The sequence below is a fragment of the Thalassophryne amazonica genome, chromosome 18 (genome assembly GCF_902500255.1).
Source record: "Thalassophryne amazonica chromosome 18, fThaAma1.1, whole genome shotgun sequence".
NCBI lineage: Eukaryota > Metazoa > Chordata > Actinopteri > Batrachoidiformes > Batrachoididae > Thalassophryne > Thalassophryne amazonica.
The window spans coordinates 300,001-322,500 of record NC_047120.1 but is presented as its reverse complement, the minus strand read 5'-3'; the positions used below and the strand labels follow the sequence as shown (position 1 = coordinate 322,500).

The window sequence follows — 22,500 nt, the reverse complement described above, 5'->3', positions numbered from 1 at the left end:
ACAGAGTGAACTTGAAGATTCAGTTACAGATGACACTGAAGGGGAGATCTATGCAGATCTTGAAATACACAGAAGAGGGCAACCTAAACCTGCAAATGAAGTTAAAACAGAACTTAGGTGTTCAGAAAGAGATAGACGGCCGACTGAGTAAATGTTAGAACTTAAAAAAGACGACATAATAAACAAAGAAAGAAGATTTATGTCAACATATGTGCTAAGTGACATGATTCAAAGGTTGAAGCTTGTGAGTCAGATTTAAAACAAAACTATTCTGCTTTGTGTTCACTAACTGTGCCATCACAGGACATAAGAAGAAAAATGGACAGTTGCATGCAGCTTCCACTGACATTATTAGACTTTTGAAGAGACGTTATGCAGATATTGACAAGGATTTTGATGCACAAGCTGCAAAAGAATCACTCCTTCAGTTACTGTAAAGAGAGGATGCAAAGTCAATATATGTATCAACAGTATCACGGGCTGAAAAGAGTCAGTACAACAGTGTTCGTGAGCACAGTACTAATGTTTCTGCAAAAAGAGCAGAAGCAGCTGCACGTTTAGTTTCAAAATGAGCTGAAATAGACAGAGAAATGGAAGTCTCAGTTCAGAGGCAAGAAATTCTTGCTCAGCAGGAAAGGCTAAAAATGCTGGAAAAAAAATCAAAGGGATCTTGAGGCAGTACTGGCAGAATACAATATGTATCCTGAAGAGGAATCAAAAGTAAATCTGAAAGAAAAGATAGTGAAATAAAAGTCACTTCAAGTCAGCGTCCATTACAGCATTACAGCAGCCCTCGCCAACAAGTTCCTCAGAAACCAGCTTCAGCTACTTACTCTGAGTTTAACAATAATCAGATTTCTCAAGGTGTGTCAGTCCCACAGTCTAGTGGTTGTAAAATATTAAAAGACAGTGAAGTTTCTCGAGTCCAAGCGTTAAAGGAATCACTCACTATGACTAGACTTCCAGCCCCAGAACCATCTGTATTCATTGTAACTTAAGTCTTTGCAATTGTGACTTATACTTACAGCTTGTAGCTGGGTTTGTGAAAGTTGGAGGAGTTGGCGTCTCCACTCCTCACTTCTGACTTACTAAGTATAACCATTGACACTGCATGTTCTCCAGTTTTCCTCTGCACTCTGGGAGTATCTGGATTTATTCCTTCAGGAGGATTTCTGTGAGTTGCTGACTGTTTGCTGAGTGTACACACACCCACCTTAACCTGTTTTTGCTCCTGCCAGCAGTACCGGGTCTCACAGCCTCGAGCGGTGGCAACCTGGGGAATCAGGACTTGGCGGCTCTGGTGTATTGCAGGCCTCCATTGGCGGTGGAACTTTGTGGGTCCCAGCTCTTCTCTGGATAGGCGTCTCCTACTCTCAGGCCTGCCAACGCATCGCCATTTTGTTGTTGATTGGCCTAAGCATATTTGGTTTTGTGTGGCACTTTTGCATAATAAATTGTCATTTATTTGTAATCCTATTGACCATTCATTTACACCCCCTAGCGTGGGTCCGTGCATTTCACTTTCCCAACATATGTGAGATTTATGAAGCGTGTCTTTGATGGATTGCCTACTCTAGGTAGGGAATACGTTCTTGCCCCAAGTGAAGGAGTTCAAGTACCTCAGGGTCTTGTTCACGAGTGAGGGGATGATGGGTGTGAGATTGGCCGGAGAATCAACGCAGCAGGTGCGGTATTGCATTTGCTCTATCGTACTGTTGTGACCAAAAGGGCAGCTGACCCATATGCGAAGCTCTCAATCTACTGGTCAATCTTCGTTCCTACTCTCACCTATGGTCATGAGTGTTGGGTCATGACAGAAAGAACTAGATTGCGGGTACAAGCGGCCAAAATGAGGTGGTTCAGGCATCTGATAAGGATGCCACATGGGCGCCTCCCAAGGGCGGTGTTCCAGGCATGTCCATTTGGGAGAAGACCCTGGGGAAGACCCAGGACTAGGTGGAGAGATTATATCTCAATTGTGTCAATATCAATTCTGTCATTTGTACAAAGTTAAAATATAACATATATCTTTTAATGTTGAATAATGCACTAATTCTGAGGTTTTGTAACAAACAGACAGATCGCAAAGGATTCTGGGTAAAAGTGCCTCTGCTAAACACTGATTGGTTCAGTCATTCATTATGTAAACCAACACGTTAATATGACGTCTGTCGTGTGTTGGTGCTTAAAGATAAATGTGCTTTTGTAAAATATTCCATTTTTTTATTTGTAAAAACAGGCATCTTTACGGAGCCCTGGAAGTGTCATCGCAAAATGTTTTGCATGTGGAGAGAATGTGCGCATGTTCTATGATGTTGTAAAACGTGCTTTACACTGTGCGAGATGATTTTTCATGCAAGAATTTTTTGGACCAAGTTTCAGGTTAATAGTGCGTCCTGCATCGTGTAGTGTACATGGAGTATCAAGCTGCGGTCAATATCTGACGACCACCTCCTGATCACTGATTGTATGGTCCAATGAGAATCAAATGCTACAAGCATCCAAACGATTGCACTGTGCCTGTGCAAACACTGCAGAGCTGGCTTGTAATGTTATTATTATTATTATTATTATTATTATTATCTTGCTGTTGTTTTGTTTTGTTTTTAAACTTCATTTGTAAAAAAAAAAAAAAAAAAAGCCATTTGCAAAGCCAAAAAGTTGATTTGACAATCATCTGATATAACTGTGGTCAAAATAAATAGAACACTGTCATCTACTGGTTCCCAGATGCTTAGTACTTAGGGCGAATACTGACATGAACACTACTGGCCAGTAGATGGCAGTAGAGGCCTTGAAAACAAAATTCCAGATAATTCCTGTCTGCTACATTTAAAATGCGTGGAATTTAACAAACGCAAATACGAAACCGTCTATAAACACAGAGAATATATTCAAGAGAGTTTTAGGCACTAGAGTTTAATACTGTTGTCCATGGAGCCTGAACAGAGTGTCTGAAATGCATTTGTCCTGTCGTGACGTACTGAGATTACCCATAATGTACTGCATGGCACAGCATGTGCTCACAAAACCTTAAAAATTAGCACATTACTTTAAAACTAAAACATATATCTGATATTTTCACTTTATAAAACTTCAGACACAACAGTAATTTTAAATAACTTGTCCAAAATTAGTTTGGTTAAAATTTGAACCATAAGTTTAAAATGTATGCCTCTGGATGACTTAGGTGATATTGCCAGCATATTGGTATGGTGTTAAAGGAAATTTTTTTTTTTTTGGCCATTTCTCCTTTGTCTGTAGAGCATTGAGACGCTTTTTATACAAGCAGTTATCTTGTTTGCAGAGGATATAACTGTGCGTCTGTTACAAAACTTTTAACAGGTGAGTGCTGAACTGATTTTAAATTCTAAATATGCTTGTCACTTTGTTTATCGGTTTAAAAGTTATCGGACAAAAATTAATCGGAAGATAATTGGTCTGATAATGGTTTTTAAAGTTATCTAAAAAGATAATCCGATAATGAAAATATTATCTTCGATAATTATCTGTTATCGGATTATCGGAAGTGTGCCCACCACTGTGTATACCATCCCAGAAAGCCAGAGAAAATAAGAGTCATGTTTGACTACTCTGCTGAATGTGAAAACACCTCACTAAATGACCATGTTCTCACAGAAACAATTTGAGTTTTTTTTTTTGTTTTTTTTTTTGCGCATGCACACGCACATACATACACTTAATTTAGAAACCATTTCATTGTTTGGTTGATCAAAACAGAAATGAAACCATTTTGCTGTTCTCTTTGGAAATGATTTGTATGAAACAATTTGAGTGCTCTCAAGCGCGCACGCACACACACACACAAGTATGTGGAGAAACCATTTCATTGTTTGCTTCATGAAAAAGTTGCATCAATTTGAGTGTTCACCAACACACACACACACACACAGTGGGCCTCATGTATCAACGTAGCGCGCTTGTGGCGTAAATTTCCGGTGTAAATTTGAAGTACACCAAAGTTGCCGTGACATGTATCAAGCAGTGCGCACCTGCCCATTTCCGGCGTACGCCCGACATGACCTTGATAAATGCGGCGGGTGAAAACAATCGTAATTATTATGAACACGCCCATAAATATTCAGACTCTGCTTCAGACACACCCTCATTTTACGACATGGAAGCCACGAAGACGGCAAAGAACAAGAAATTCACCAATCACGACGTGTGCCAATAGAGTGTCAAAAGCGGCCGTCGTATTAATTGTTCTGTAGTATAATAAAAAAAGTGTTATTCTCTTTTCACGTCAATAATTCTTGACATGTGGATATTTGCTCACTCAGTTAATATGACACACCTTATTTTTCAGATTTCTATATTTTTTTTTAAATGTATTTCTTTATGTATTATATTTTAACAAACGAATGGAGAAAACAAAACCTGATTGCAGCACGGGTGAAGGGAATGACAACACTATAGTTGTAATTATCAATTTCATTGTCTAAAATGATCACACCACATAAAGTTAAGCTCAGCGCTGCTCTGGCGCTGTGGCCACGGATCGTGCTCGATAGACCAACAATCCCGCAAAAGCGGGATTTGTGTTAATTATTATGTAGTATAATCAAGAAAGTGTGTAACATATGCATTGATTTGTATAATGGCACTGTTTATCATGTTGTGGAACAACAAGTGGCAGCTTTTCTCGCAACCAGAGACATTAATCTGGACGTGGATACCATCGAGGCTTGCCACCCTTTGCCAGCTAGGGACAACAACACGTCAGCTGTGATCTTGAGGTTTGTAAACAGAAAAAAACAAAATTGCTCTAATGAAACAAGGGAAAAAGCTAAAGAGCACCAATGTTTACTTGAACGACCACTTAACAAAAAGGAATGCGGGCATTGCTAAGAAAGCCAGATATTTACGGAAACAAAACAAAATACAGAACACATGGGTTATGAACTGCAAAGCATACATAAAGGTACATCTGAGGAAGCCAAGGTACTGGTCATCAAAGACATAGAAGAACTAAAAAAATACGAATGAGGATAAAACATAACTGTATTGCACCGATGTAATGACATCCAACAATAATTCTTCTATCATGGAAGAAAATGATGTAGTGATACAACAAAGGATTCTGGACTATGGACACCTGGAACTGAAATCATTTGAGTACACTGATTATAGGGCATTAGATTTGGAAGATGAATTAGATCCTGATAACAACCTGTTTTTATTATCCAACTCAATAGATTGCAAATATTTATCTGAAGATGATTATAACTATTTTGTTTATGCCAAAGGGAAACTCTCAATTATTCATTTCAATAGTAGGAACATGTACAATAACTTCATCCACATCAAAGAATATTTACAACAATTTACCCAGCCATTTCACATTATTGCGATTTCAGAAACATGGTTTAATGAGGATAAAAGCATAGATTTCAAGTTAGAAGGTTATAGCTTGAACTATGTAAACAGAGGAAATAAAATGAGAGGTGGAGTTGCTATATATGTCCATAATAACATTAAATTCAAAGTAATAGGAAATATGACAGTGACAATATATGATACATTAGAATGCATAACAATAGAGATACTCAATGTAAAAAAGAAAAATATTATTGTAAGTTGCTTATACAGGTCACCTGGTTCAAGTCTGGAATTTTTTTTACAGAGTGGGTGGAAAAAACATTTTCCACAATAGGTAACAAAAAAAATATTTATCTGTGGAGATTTCAATATTGATTTGATGAACCCAAATAATCACAAACCAACTGATGACTATATCAATAGGATGCACAGTATGAGATTTTATCCAGCTATCACTAAACCTAGTAGAATTACATCTCATAGTGCTACTCTCATTGACAACATTTTCACAAATGACATGGAGTCCACAAATATCAGCGGCCTAATGATCTGCGACATATCTGACCACCTGCCTGTTTTTATAGTATATGATGACAACTGTAATCACCGTAAAGCACCCCAAAAACCCATATACAAAGGAATAAAAAATGACAGTGCTATCAACTCACTATATCATAACTTGCTAGAACAAGATTGGTATACAGTATATAGGGAAAGAAATGTGGATTCAGCATTTGATAATTTTTTAGACATCTTTACTTCAGTATATAATACAAACTGCCAAATTTGTCAAATTAGTAAAAACAATATAGCTATAAAAAGTCCATGGATAACTAAGGGGCAGTGTTGCCACAGTTACTTTGAAAAAGTAACTTAGTTACTTTACTGATTACTCAATTGTAAAGTAACTTAGTTACTTTACTGATTACTCAATTGTAAAAGTAACTAAGTGTTAAAGATTTTATATATATATATATATTTTTATCACTGTTAAACATTTGTTCCTTTGTCTTTGTTCTGATGAAATGTTATTGAGCTGTTTTGCACCTGTCTTAACGTAACCCTGAGAATGTACTTGTTATTATTACACTGATAGCTCAACTTTGTTTTTGTAGCCACTAACGACTGGGAGTGAAGCATGCTGGGGTCAGTCTGAACTGGGAGTGAAGAGTTGGAGGTTGTTTTTGACTGTTGTAAATTTATGACCTTGTGCTGTGCAGTACAGGAACATTCCAAGCAGATGAAGAACAGATGATAAGTACAACAGACGAGCCTGCAAGAACAGGATGTGCTGACCTCCATTGATAAGATTAAACAAAAGTTTCTCCATGCAGCTGCAATCATTAGTATACGTGCCATAAGATGTTTTGTTTTACGGGAAGAAACTTGTCTTGCGATGTTTCCCCCCACCCTTAGGACAAGTTTCACAATGTGGGTAGAGCTTCTCCTAATAAAAAGAGTGAGCGTGTAGCAGTCCACAGTGCTCTCAGTGGTACTACGTGTACGGAATGTCTGCACTCCTCGCGAGCTAAAATTGACATTCTGTCTCACTGGTGTTTCTTGACTCTGTTTGTCTTATCAAGGTTTTAAGAATGTTTGGAGGCGAAAATACCCAACACTAAGTTAGATTACTAGTTACTTTTTTAGTTACTTTTCCCAGCTGCCGACAACAACCCTCTGCCACCTCAACATGACAATGATACCTGTTTTGCCAAAACTCACTTTATAGTCACCCTTTCTTGACTTCAATGAAAATAAATACTTGTTTTATAAAAAGTAAAATAAAGACGTCTTTCTTGACCTCATATTTAACTGTTGACAGCACTGTAACAGTAAAACTTGCAATTTCGAGCCTACATTGTTTATAAAGGTAACTATTAAATTCTAACATTTAAATTCTCTCTAAACATTTTACTTGTCGAAATTATTATTATTTTAAGCAATATTAGTTGTAGTAAAAAACGGCTTCAAAATTGCACCTTTAATCTAGGGTGTTGTGGGGGGGGCACATCCTTGCCCCACGCCCCCATTCCATCTGGATTCGCCCCTGCTTTGGCGTTTGAGCACAAAGAATGGATAACATTTATTTATGCAGAAAACATGACCAGATTTACAGGTAAGAAAGTTTTATTGCGTTTTCACATCATGTGGTCCTCAGAAAGAGAGTTTAGGTGCATTTGAGTGGAAAATAGTGTTAGTTGTTGACGCGTCGCGGAGGATCAGCTGTTTTTAACGACCAGATACAGAGCGGCTCAGCTCAGAATTCTAAATAAAGGAGAAAAAAAGTATAAAAATGTCTTTGTAAAGCTCAGTGCAGGTGTGCTGATCACCGCGCTTTAAGAGGTGAGGACGAGTCGAGCAGCTGCAAAAAAACCGCGGATGAAAAGCTCACAGCTCGCTTAAAGTGGGCAGTTCAGTTGAACCCCGACCTCCTGCCCACAGACCAAGTTTAATGCTGTTATCGACCCACAATGAAGAATAATAGTAACGCACAGTGACATGGAGAAGTAACTTTAATCTGATTTGGAAAGATTAACGCGTTAGATTACTCGTTACTAAAAAAAGTGGTCAGATTAGAGTAACGCGTTACCGGCATCACTGCTAAGGGGTTACGTAATGCTTGTAAAAAGAAAAATAATTTATATAGACAGTTTATTAGTTTAAGGACTGAGGAATCTGAACATAAATATAAAATTTATAAAAAATAAACTGACTGATATCATGAGAACTAGCAAAAAACTATATTATAGCAATTTATTACATAATAATACGAATAACACTAAAAAGGTTTGGGGAATATTGAGTACTGTTATTAAGGGTTGTAAAAGTAATAAGTCATATCCAGACTATTTTACTGATAAGAATTTTGATAACTATAATATGAATGACATTGTTAAGAGTTTTAACATTTTTTTTGTAAATGTTGGACCAAACTTGGCTGATAAAATTCCCAAGTGCAAAGAAAATCTGCTTGACAATTCACCCATAGAAAATAATTCAATGACAATTCAACTAATAGATACTGTTAATAAGTGTAAGAACAAATCATCTACTGATTGTTATGATATAGATATGACTGTAATAAAAAGAATTATGCAGAGTATTTCTAAGCCTTTAACATATATATGCAACCTATCATTCCAAACAGGAACATTTCCAAACAAAATGAAAATTACAAAAGTAATACCATTGTATAAAAATGTAAACAAACACATCTTCACTAATTACAGACTAGTCTCTCTACTCCTTCAGTTTTCAAAAATATTAGAGAAACTCTTTAACAACAGATTAGAGAAATTTATAGATAAACACAACATAATTAATGAAAGTCAGTATGCCTTTAGGTCAGCCAGGTCAACATCAATGGCCATAATTGATGCGGTTGAAGAAACCACGAATAAATTAGACAAGAAGAAATATGCAGCTGGAATATTTATTGATCTCAAAAAAGCCTTTGACACTCTTAATCATGGAATTTTACTAAACAAATTGGAAAGATATGGCATTAGGGGAGTGGCTTTGAACTGGATCCAAAGTTATCTAACAGAGAGACAACAGTTTGTGAAGATGAGTGAATTTCAGTCAGGGTATTTGGGCATTGCTTGTGGGGTCCCACAAGGATCTGTATTGGGTCCAATGTTGTTTAATTTGTATATAAATGATATATTTGGTGTTTCAAAGTTATTAAAACTAATTCTATTTGCAGATGACACTAATATATTCTATTCTAGTTTCAATTATCATGACTAATTCATAGTATAAATAATGAATTACTTAAACTGAAATTATGGATGGATATTAACAAACTTTCCCTAAATTTAAATAAAACTAAAGTAATATTCTTTGGACACTACAAGGAAAAATTAAATCAGATAATAAATGTAGATGGTGTTAGTATAGATACTGTGTCAGAAATAAAATTCTTATGAATAACTATAGACAGCAAATTAACCTGGAAAGCACACATCAGACACATACAAAGTAAAGTTTCTAAAAGCGTCTCAGTTATTAACAAGGTTAAATACTTCTTAGATTATAATGCATTGTATTTACTGTATTGTTCATTAGTGTTGCCCTACCTAACCTACTGCATTGAAATTTGGGGCAATAACTATAAAAGTTCACACACACACACACACAGAGTATGTGGAGAAATGATTTCATTGTTTGCTTCATTAAAAAAATGGATCAATGTGATCAAAACCGAAATGAAACCATTTTCCTGTTCTATTTGGAAATGATTTGACTGAAACACAATTTGAGTGGTCTCAGGATCACACACACACACACACACACACACACAGATTATATGGAGAAATAATTTCATTGTTTGCTTCATGAAAAAATGGATCAATGTGATCAAAACAGAAATAAAACCATTTCACTGTTCTCTTTGTAAATGATTTCACTGAAACACAATTTGAGTGTTCTCAGGAACACATACACAAAAACACACACACACAGAGTATGTGTAGAAACCATTTCATTGTTTGCTTCATAAAAAAGTTGCATCAGTTTGAGTACACCTGCACGCACGCATGCACACACACACACACACACACACACACACACACACACACACACACACACACACACACACACACACACACACACACACACACACACAATGTGTGGAGAAACAATTTCACTGCTTGCTTTACAAAAAAGTTGCATCAAAGGAACGAAGTGTTAGTAAAACAGAAATGAAACCATTTTGCTGTTGTCACGGGAAATTATCAAGATGAAACTGCAATTTGAGAGTTCACTCACACACACACACACACACACACACACACACACACACACACACCCACACACACACACACACACACACACAATAGAGTATGTGGAGAAACCATTTCATTGTTTACTTCATGAAAAAGTTCCATCAATTTAAGTATTCACACACACATGCACACACACACACACACACACACACACACACATAGAGTATGTGGAGAAACCATTTCATTGCTTCATGAAAAAGTTGCATCAATTTAAGTATTCACACACACACACACATAGAGTATGTGGAGAAACCATTTCATTGTTTGGTTCATTAAAATAATGGATCAATGTGATCAAAATAGAAATGAAACCGTTTTGCTGTTCTCGTAGGAAATGATTTGACCGAAAAACAATTTGAGTTTTCTCAGGATCACACACACACACACACACACACACACACACACACACACACACACACACACACACACACACACACACACACACACACACACACACACCACACACACACATAGAGTATGTGGAGAAACCATTTCATTGTTTGCTTCATGAAAAAGTTGCATCAATTTAAGTATTCACACACACACACACATAGAGTATGTGGAGAAACCATTTCATTGTTTGGTTCATTAAAATAATGGATCAATGTGATCAAAATAGAAATGAAACCGTTTTGCTGTTCTCGTAGGAAATGATTTGACCGAAAAACAATTTGAGTTTTCTCAGGATCACACACACACACACACACACACACACACACACACACACACACACACACACACACACCACACACACACACACACACACACACACACAGAGTATGTAGAGAAACCATTTCATTGTTTGTTCATAAAATAGTAGCATTAATTTGAATACACACCACACACACACACACACACCACACACACACACACACACACACACACACACACACACACCACACACAGTATGTGGAGAAACCATTTCATTGTTTGCTTCATGAAAAAGTTGTATTAATTTGAATACACACACACACACAGAGTATGTAGAGAAACCATTTCATTGTTTGCTTCATGAAAAAGTTGCATTAATTTGAATATATACACACACACACACACACACACAGAGTATGTGAAGAAATGATTTCATTTTTGCTTGCATTAAAAAAAAATGGATCATGTGATCAAAACAGAAATAAAACCATTTCGCTGTTCTCTTTGGTAATGATTTGACCGAAATGCAATTTGAGTTATCTCAAGCACACACCACACACACACACACACACACACACCCACACACACACACACACACACACACCACACACACACCACACACCACACCACACACACACACACCACACAGAGTATGTGGAGAAACCATTTCATTGTTGATTCTATGAAAAAGTTGCATTAATTTGAATACACACACACACACACACACACACACACACACACACACCACACACACACACACACAGAGTATGTAGAGAAAACCATTTCATTGTTTGCTTCAACGAAAAGTTGTATTAATTTGAATACCACACACACACACACACACCACACACACACCACACACACACACACACACACACACACACATAGTATGTGGAGAAACCATTTCATTGTTTGCTTCATGAAAAAGTTGTATTAATTTGAACACACACACACACACACACACACACACAGACACACACACACACACACACACACACACACACACACACACACACACACACAACACACACACACACACACACACACACACACACACACAGTATGTGGAGAAACCATTTCATTGTTTGCTTCATGAAAAGTTGTATTAATTTGAATACACACACACACACACAGAGTATGTAGAGAAACCATTTCATTGTTTGCTTCATGAAAAAGTTGCATTAATTTGAATATACACACACACACACAGCACACACACACACACACACACACACACACACACAGAGTATGTGAAGAAATGATTTCATTGTTTGCTTCATTAAAAAAAAATGGATCAATGTGATCAAAACAGAAATAAAACCATTTCGCTGTTCTCTTTGGTAATGATTTGACCGAAATGCAATTTGAGTTATCTCAAGCACACACACACACACACACACACACACACACACACACACACACACACACACACACACACACACACACACACACACACACACACACACACACACACACACAGAGTATGTGGAGAAACCATTTCATTGTTGATTCATGAAAAAGTTGCATTAATTTGAATACACACACACACACACACACACACACACACACACACACACACACACACACACACAGAGTATGTAGAGAAACCATTTCATTGTTTGCTTCAACGAAAAGTTGTATTAATTTGAATACACACACACACACACACACACACACACACACACACACACACACACACACACACACACACACACACATAGTATGTGGAGAAACCATTTCATTGTTTGCTTCATGAAAAAGTTGTATTAATTTGAACACACACACACACACACACACACACACACACACACACACACACACACACACACACACACACACACACAGAGTATGTGGAGAAACCATTTCATTGTTTGCTTCAACGAAAAGTTGTATTAATTTGAATACACACACATACACACACATAGTATGTGGAGAAACCATTTCATTGTTTGCTTCATGAAAAAGTTGTATTAATTTGAACACACACACACACACACACAGAGTATGTGGAGAAATGATTTCATTGTTTGCTTCATGAAAAAGTTGCATTAATTTGAACACACGAACACACACACACACACACACACACACACACACACACACACACACACACACACACAGTGTATGTGGAGAAACCATTTCATTGTTTGCTTCATGAAAAAGTTGTATTAATTTGAATACACACACACACACACACAGAGTATGTGGAGAAATGATTTCATTGTTTGCTTCATTAAAAAAATGGATCAATGTGATCAAAACAGAAATAAAACCATTTCGCTGTTTTCTTTTGTAATGATTTGAACGAAATGCAATTGAGTTTTCTCAAGCGCACACACACACACACACACACACACACACACACACACACACACACACACACACACACACACACACACACACACACCATTTCATTTCATTTCATTGTTTGCTTCAACGAAAAGTTGTATTAATTTGAATACACACACACACACACACACACACACACACACACACACACACACACACACACACACACACACACACACACACACAGAGTATGTAGAGAAACTATTTCATTGTTTGCTTCATGAAAAAGGTGCATCAATGGACACTGTGATCAAAACAGAAATGAAACCATTTTGCTGTTCTCTTTGGAAATGATTTGTATGAAACACAATTTGAGTGTTCTCAAGCACGCGCACACACACACACAGAGTATGTGGAGAAACCATTTCATTGTTTGCTTCAACGAAAAGTTGTATTAATTTGAATACATACACACACACACACAGAGTATGTAGAGAAACAATTTCATTGTTTGCTTCATGAAAAAGGTGCATCAATGGACACTGATCAAAATAGAAATGAAACCATTTTGCTGTTCTCTTTGGAAATGATTTGTATGAAACACAATTTGAGTGTTCTCAAGCACGCGCGCGCGCGCACACACACGCACACACACACACACAGAGAGAGTATGTGGAGAAACCATTTCATTGTTTGCTTCATTAAATAAATGGATCAATGTGATCAAAATAGAAATGAAACCATTTTGCTGTTCTCTTTGGAAATGATTTGACTGAAACGCAATTTGAGTGTTCTCAAGCACACAAACACACACACACACACACACAGAGTATGTGGAGTAACCATTTCATTGTTTGCTTCATAAAAAAGTTGCATCAGTTTGAGTACATACACACACAATGTGTGGAGAAACAATTTCACTGCTTGCTTTACAAAAAAGTTGCATCAAAGGAACCAAGTGTTAGTAAAACAGAAATGAAACCATTTTGCTGTTGTCACGGGAAATTATCAAGATGAAACTGCAATTTGAGAGTTCACTCACACACACACACACACACACACACACACACACACACACACACACACACACACACACACACACACACACAGAGTATGTGGAGAAACCATTTCATTGTTTGCTTCATGAAAAAATTGGATCAATGTGATCAAAACAGAAATTCAACGATTTTCCTTTTCTCTTTGGAAATGATTTGACTGAAACACAATTTGAGTGGTCTCAGGATCACACACACACACACACACACACACACACACACACACACACACACACACACACACACACACACACACACACACACACACACACACACACTTCTAAACAGAAGCCCCCTGTACACCACCAACCCGTTCACATTTCTAACCGTTTTTCCCCACTCGACGACACACCCGCCGAGGATCAAACTCTGGTTATTGGCGACTCTGTTTTGAGAAATGTGAAGTTAGCGACACCAGCAACCATAGTCAATTGTCTTCCGGGGGCCAGAGCAGGCGACATTGAAGGAAATTCGAAACTGCTGGCTAAGGCTAAGCGTAAATTTGGTAAGATTGTAATTCACGTAGGCAGTAATGACACCCGGTTACGCCAATTGGAGGTCACTAAAATTAACATTAAATCGGTGTGTAACTTTGCAAAAACAATGTCGGACTCTGTAGTTTTCTCTGGGCCCCTCCCCAATCGGACCGGGAGTGACATGTTTAGCCGCATGTTCTCCTTGAATTGCTGGCTGTCTGAGTGGTGTCCAAAAAATGAGGTGGGCTTCATAGATAATTGGCAAAGCTTCTGGGGAAAACCTGGTCTTGTTAGGAGAGACAGGATCCATCCCACTTTGGATGGAGCAGCTCTCATTTCTAGAAATCTGGCCAATTTTTTAAATCCTCCAAACCGTGACTATCCAGGGTTGGGACCAGGAAGCAGAGTTGTAGTCTTACACACCTCTCTGCAGCTTCTCTCCCCCTGCCATCCCCTCATTACCCCATCCCCGTAGAGACGGTGTCTGCTCCCAGACCACCATTAACCAGCAAAAATCTATTTAAGCATAAAAATTCAAAAAGAAAAAATAATATAGCACCTTCAACTGCACCACAGACTAAAACAGTTAAATGTGGTCTATTAAACATTAGGTCTCTCTCTTCTAAGTCCCTGTTGGTAAATGATATAATAATTGATCAACATATTGATTTATTCTGCCTTACAGAAACCTGGTTACAGCAGGATGAATATGTTAGTTTAAATGAGTAAACACCCCCGAGTCACACTAACTGTCAGAATGCTCGTAGCACGGGCCGGGGTGGAGGATTAGCAGCAATCTTCCATTCCAGCTTATTAATTAATCAAAAACCCAGACAGAGCTTTAATTCATTGAAAGCTTGACTCTTAGTCTTGTCCATCCAAATTGGAAGTCCCAAAAAACAGTTTTATTTGTTATTATCTATCGTCCACCTGGTCGTTACTGTGAGTTTCTCTGTGAATTTTCAGACCTTTTGTCTGACTTAGTGCTTAGCTCAGATAAGATAATTATAGTGGTGCGATTTTAACATCCACACAGATGCTGAGAATGACAGCCTCAACACTGCATTTAATCTATTATTAGACCCTATTGGCTTTGCTCAAAATGTAAATGAGTCCACCCACCACTTTAATCATATCTTAGATCTTGTTCTGACTTATGGTATGGAAATAGAAGACTTAACAGTATTCCCTGAAAACTCCCTTCTGTCTGATAATTTCTTAATAACATTTACATTTACTCTGATGGACTACCCAGCAGTGGGGAATAAGTTTCATTACACTAGAAGTCTTTCAGAAAGCGCTGTAACTAGGTTTAAGGATATGATTCCTTCTTTATGTTCTCTAATGCCATATACCAACACAGTGCAGAGTAGCTACCTAAACTCTGTAAGTGAGATAGAGTATCTCGTCAATAGTTTTACATCCTCATTGAAGACAACTTTGGATGCTGTAGCTCCTCTGAAAAAGAGAGCTTTAAATCAGAAGTGCCTGACTCCGTGGTATAACTCACAAACTCGTAGCTTAAAGCAGATAACCCGTAAGTTGGAGAGGAAATGGCGTCTCACTAATTTAGAAGATCTTCACTTAGCCTGGAAAAAGAGTCTGTTGCTCTATAAAAAAGCCCTCCGTAAAGCTAGGACGTCTTTCTACTCATCACTAATTGAAGAAAATAAGAACAGCCCCAGGTTTCTTTTCAGCACTGTAGCCAGGCTGACAAAGAGTCAGAGCTCTATTGAGCTGAGTATTCCATTAACTTTAACTAGTAATGACTTCATGACTTTCTTTGCTAACAAAATTTTAACTATTAGAGAAAAAATTACTCATAACCATCCCAAAGGCGTATCGTTATCTTTGGCTGCTTTCAGTGATGCCGGTATTTGGTTAGACTCTTTCTCTCCGATTGTTCTGTCTGAGTTATTTTCATTAGTTACTTCATCCAAACCATCAACATGTTTATTAGACCCCATTCCTACCAGGCTGCTCAAGGAAGCCCTACCATTATTTAATGCTTTGATCTTAAATATGATCAATCTATCTTTGTTAGTTGGCTATGTACCACAGGCTTTTAAGGTGGCAGTAATTAAACCATTACTTAAAAAGCCATCACTTGACCCAGCTATCTTAGCTAATTATAGGCCAATCTCCAACCTTCCTTTTCTCTCAAAAATCTTGAAAGGGTAGTTGTAAAACAGCTAACTGATCACCTGCAGAGGAATGGTCTATTTGAAGAGCTTCAGTCAGGTTTTAGAATTCATCATAGTACAGAAACAGCATTATTGAAGGTTACAAATGATCTTCTTATGGCCTCGGACAGTGGACTCATCTCTGTGCTTGTTCTGTTAGACCTCAGTGCTGCTTTTGATACTGTTGACCATAAAATTTTATTACAGAGATTAGAGCATGCCATAGGTATTAAAGGCACTGCGCTGCGGTGGTTTGAATCATATTTGTCTAATAGATTACAATTTGTTCATGTAAATGGGGAATCTTCTTCACAGACTAAAGTTAATTATGGAGTTCCACAAGGTTCTGTGCTAGGACCAATTTTATTCACTTTATACATGCTTCCCTTAGGCAGTATTATTAGACGGTATTGCTTAAATTTTCATTGTTACGCAGATGATACCCAGCTTTATCTATCCATGAAGCCAGAGGACACACACCAATTAGCTAAACTGCAGGATTGTCTTACAGACATAAAGACATGGATGACCTCTAATTTCCTGCTTTTAAACTCAGATAAAACTGAAGTTATTGTACTTGGCCCCATAAATCTTAGAAACATGGTGTCTAACCAGATCCTTACTCTGGATGGCATTACCCTGACCTCTAGTAACACTGTGAGAAATCTTGGAGTCATTTTTGATCAGGATATGTCATTCAAAGCGCATATTAAACAAATATGTAGGACTGCTTTTTTGCATTTACGCAATATCTCTAAAATTAGAAAGGTCTTGTCTCAGAGTGATGCTGAAAAACTAATTCATGCATTTATTTCCTCCAGGCTGGACTATTGTAATTCATTATTATCAGGTTGTCCTAAAAGTTCCCTAAAAAGCCTTCAGTTAATTCAAAATGCTGCAGCTAGAGTACTAACAGGGACTAGAAGGAGAGAGCATATCTCACCCATATTGGCCTCTCTTCATTGGCTTCCTGTTAATTCTAGAATAGAATTTAACATTCTTCTTCTTACTTATAAGGTTTTGAATAATCAGGTCCCATCTTATCTTAGGGACCTAGTAGTACCATATCACCCCAATAGAGCGCTTCGCTCTCAGACTGCAGGCTTACTTGTAGTTCCTAGGGTTTGTAAGAGTAGAATGGGAGGCAGAGCCTTCAGCTTTCAGGCTCCTCTCCTGTGGAACCAGCTCCCAATTCAGATCAGGGAGACAGACACCCTCTCTACTTTTAAGATTAGGCTTAAAACTTTCCTTTTTGCTAAAGCTTATAGTTAGGGCTGGATCAGGTGACCCTGAACCATCCCTTAGTTATGCTGCTATAGACGTAGACTGCTGAGGGGTTCCCATGATGCACTGTTTCTTTCTCTTTTTGCTCTGTATGCACCACTTTTAATCATTAGTGATCAATCTCTGCTCCCCTCCACAGCATGTCTTTTTCCTGGTTCTCTCCCTCAGCCCCAACTAGTCCCAGCAGAAGACTGCCCCTCCCTGAGCCTGGTTCTGCTGGAGGTTTCTTCCTGTTAAAAGGGAGTTTTTCCTTCCCACTGTAGCCAAGTGCTTGCTCACAGGGGGTCGTTTCGACCGTTGGGGTTTTACATAATTATTGTATGGCCTTGCCTTACAATATAAAGCGCCTTGGAGCAACTGTTTGTTGTGCTTTGGCGCTATATATATATATATATATATATATAAAAATTGCCTCTACTGGTGGTTGGCTCTCTCTCACACACACACACACACACACACACACACACACACACACACACACACACACACACACACACACACACACACACACACACACACACACACACACACACACACACACACACACAGAGTATGTAGAGAAACCATTTCATTGTTTGATTCATGAATTAGTAGCATTAATTTGAATACACACACACACACACACACAGAGTATGTGGAGAAATGATTTCATTGTTTGCTTCATTAAAAAAATGGATCAATGTGATCAAAACAGAAATAAAACCATTTCGCTGTTCTCTTTGGTAATGATTTGACCGAAATGCAATTTGAGTTTTCTCAAGCACACACACACACACACACACACACACACACACACACACACACACACACACACACACACACAAACAGAGTATGTGGAGAAACCATTTCATTGTTTGATTCATGAAAAAGTTGCATTAATTTGAACACACACACACACACACACACGGTGTATGTGGAGAAACCATTTCATTGTTTGCTTCATGAAAAAGTTGCATTAATTTGAATACACACACACACACACAGTATGTGGAGAAACCATTTCATTGTTTGATTCATGAAAAAGTTGCATTAATTTGAACACACACACACACAGTGTATGTGGAGAAATGATTTCACTGTTTGCTTCATTAAAAAAATGGATCAATGTGATCAAAACAGAAATAAAACCATTTCGCTGTTTTCTCAAGCACGCACACACACACACACACACACACACACACACACACACACACACACACACACACACACACACACACACACACACACACACAGAGTATGTGGAGAAACCATTTCATTGTTTGATTCATGAAAAAGTTGCATTAATTTGAACACACACACACAGTGTATGTGGAGAAACCATTTCATTGTTTGCTTCATGAAAAAGTTGCATTAATTTGAATACACACACACACACACACAGAGTATGTGGAGAAACCATTTCACTGCTTGCTTTATAATAAAGTTGCATCAAAGTAACCAAGTGTTAGTAAAACAGAAATGAAACCATTTTGCTGTAGTCACTGGAAATTATCAAGATGAAACTGCAATTAGAGAGTTCACTCACATGTGGAGAAACCATTTCGTTGTTTGTGTTATGTGTCGGACGCAGCCCGGAGAACCGACCAGCGTTTGAAGGACCCAGTATAAAATAAGCAGAGCACGGTACAAAGGATAACAGAGTTTAAGAAACATAACAGTGATGTGATAATACAACAAATAAGTGCGCGGTCTGCGAGGTGGTAATTACGGTGTGCTCCCAGCTGCACAAACGGTCCAGAGCCAGAAACAGTTCGGATCCAAGGACCCCGCCAACACCCCCCAGGTGGCCGCGACAAACCGAGTCTGTGAAAGAAGAAATCATCATGTGAGTCCACACTCCACACACAGAGAGACCGCTCAAAGGTGTACCAACAGCAAACACTTCCTGGCTTAATTACTAATCAGCTTCCCACCCTGCAGGCATGGAACAGCCAGTTCACATAACTCAACTGCAGTGGAAGCTGATTAAAACGACTAACATAACAGCTCAATACAATAAGGTGTGAGGGACACCACATTTACTGACTGTACAAATGTTAGTCACAAAACCTAACGTACCTCAGGAAGTGTGCTGACGAGCGTGAGACCTCACCCCCTCCTCTTTCACAGACCATGCATCAAACCTGGACGTTCTCTGCATCCACTGATGATGAGATGGCTCTCGAGACGACGATCTCACCCGTCTGGTCACAAGGTCGAGTCTCTGGCAAACACACACTGTGCACTCCAGACTTTGGTAATGTTTTGACTGAAACACAATTTGAATGTTCTTAGGAACACACACACACACACACACACACACACACACACACACACACACACACACACACACACACACACACACACACACAGAGAGTATGTGGAGAAACCATTTCATTGTTTGCTTCATTAAATAAACTATGAAACAGAATTTGTGTTCTCAAGCCCACGCACGCACACACACACACACACACACACACACACACACACACACACACACACACACACACACACACACACACACACACACACACACAGAGAGTATGTGGAGAAACCATTTCATTGTTTGCTTCATTAAATAAACTATGAAACAGAATTTGTGTTCTCAAGCCCACGCACACACACACACACACACACACACAGAGAGTATGTGGAGAAACCATTTCATTGTTTGCTTCATTAAATAAACTATGAAACAGAATTTGTGTTCTCAAGCCCACGCACACACACACACACACACAGACACACACAGTATGTGGAGAAATGATTTCATTGTTTGCTTCAACGAAAAGTTGTATTAATTTGAATACACACACACACACACACAGAGTATGTAGAGAAACGATTTCATTGTTTGCTTCATGAAAAAGTTGCATCAATAGACACTGTGATCAAAACAGAAATGAAACCATTTTGCTGTTCTCTTTGGAAATGATTTGTATGAAACACAATTTGATTGTTCTTAGGAACACACACACACACACACACACACACAGAGACTATGTGGAGAAACCATTTCATTGTTTGCTTCATAAAAAAGTAGCTTCAGTTTGAGTACACACACACGCACACACACACAATGTGTGGAGAAACAATTTCACTGCTTGCTTTATAAAAACGTTGCATCAAAGTAACCAAGTGTTAGTAAAACAGAAATGAAACCATTTTGCTGTAGTCACTGGAAATTATCAAGATTAAACTGCAATTAGAGAGTTCACTCACATGTGGAGAAACCATTTCATTGTTTGCTTCATGAAAAAGTTGCATCAATTTGAGTATACACACACACACACACACACACACACACACACACACAGTATGTGGAGAAACCATTTCATTGTTTGCTTTATTAAATAAATGGATCAATGTGATCAGAACAGAAATGAAACCATTTTGCAGTTCTCTTTGGTAATGATTTGACTGAAACACAATTTGAATGTTCTTAGGAACACACACACACAGACACACACACACAGAGAGAGAGTATGTGGAGAAACCATTTCATTGTTTGCTTCATTAAATAAACTATGAAACAGAATTTGAGTGTTCTCAAGCGCACGCACGCACACACACACACACACACACACACACACACACACACACACACACACACACACACACACAGAGTATGTAGAGAAAGCATTTCATTGTTTGCTTCATAAAAAAGTAGCATCAGTTTGAGTACACACACACGCACACACACACACACACACACACACACACACACACACACACACAATGTGTGGAGAAACAATTTCACTGCTTGCTTTATAAAAAAGTTGCATCAAAGTAACCAAGTGTTAGTAAAACAGAAATGAAACCATTTTGCTGTTCTTTTTGGAAATGATTTGACTGAAACACAATTTGATTGTTCTTAGGAACACACACACACACACACACACACACAATGTGTGGAGAAACAATTTCACTGCTTGCTTTATAAAAAAGTTGCATCAAAGTAACCAACCAGAAAGTGTTAGTGTTAGTAAAACAGAAATGAAACCATTTTACTGTAGTAACTGGAAATTATCAAGATTAAACTGCAATTAGAGAGTTCACTCACATGTGGAGAAACCATTTCATTGTTTGCTTCATGAAAAAGTTGCATCAATTTGAGTATACACACACACACACACACACAGTATGTGGAGAAACCATTTCATTGTTTGCTTCATTAAATAACTGAAACACAATTTGAATGTTCTTAGGAACACACACACACACACACACGATTTCATTGTTTGCTTCATGAAAAAGTTGCATCAATAGACACTGTGATCTAAACAGAAATGAAACCATTTTGCTGTTCTCTTTGGAAATGATTTGTATGAAACACAATTTGAGTGTTCTCAAGCGCACACGCACACACACACACACACACACACACACACACACACACACACACACACACACACACACACACACACACACACACAGTATGTGGAGAAACCAT

General features: G+C 38.2%; 1 protein-coding gene and 1 long non-coding RNA gene across 2 annotated transcripts in view; one reads left to right on the top strand and one right to left on the bottom strand.

Moving 5' to 3' along the window:
* The window catches only part of LOC117530273, a 20,515-nt gene extending 11,051 nt beyond the window's left edge, over window positions 1–9,464 (bottom strand). Inside the window, exons 1-2 of the long non-coding RNA XR_004566281.1 lie at window positions 9,278–9,464; window positions 4,841–4,842 (exon numbers count right to left, since the gene is read on the bottom strand). This is a non-coding gene — a long non-coding RNA (uncharacterized LOC117530273). The remainder of the gene's footprint in view (window positions 1–4,840; window positions 4,843–9,277) is intronic.
* LOC117531541 (bromodomain-containing protein DDB_G0280777-like) overlaps window positions 1–22,500 on the top strand; it is a 483,227-nt gene that overhangs the window by 332,591 nt on the left and 128,136 nt on the right. The window lies entirely within an intron of this gene.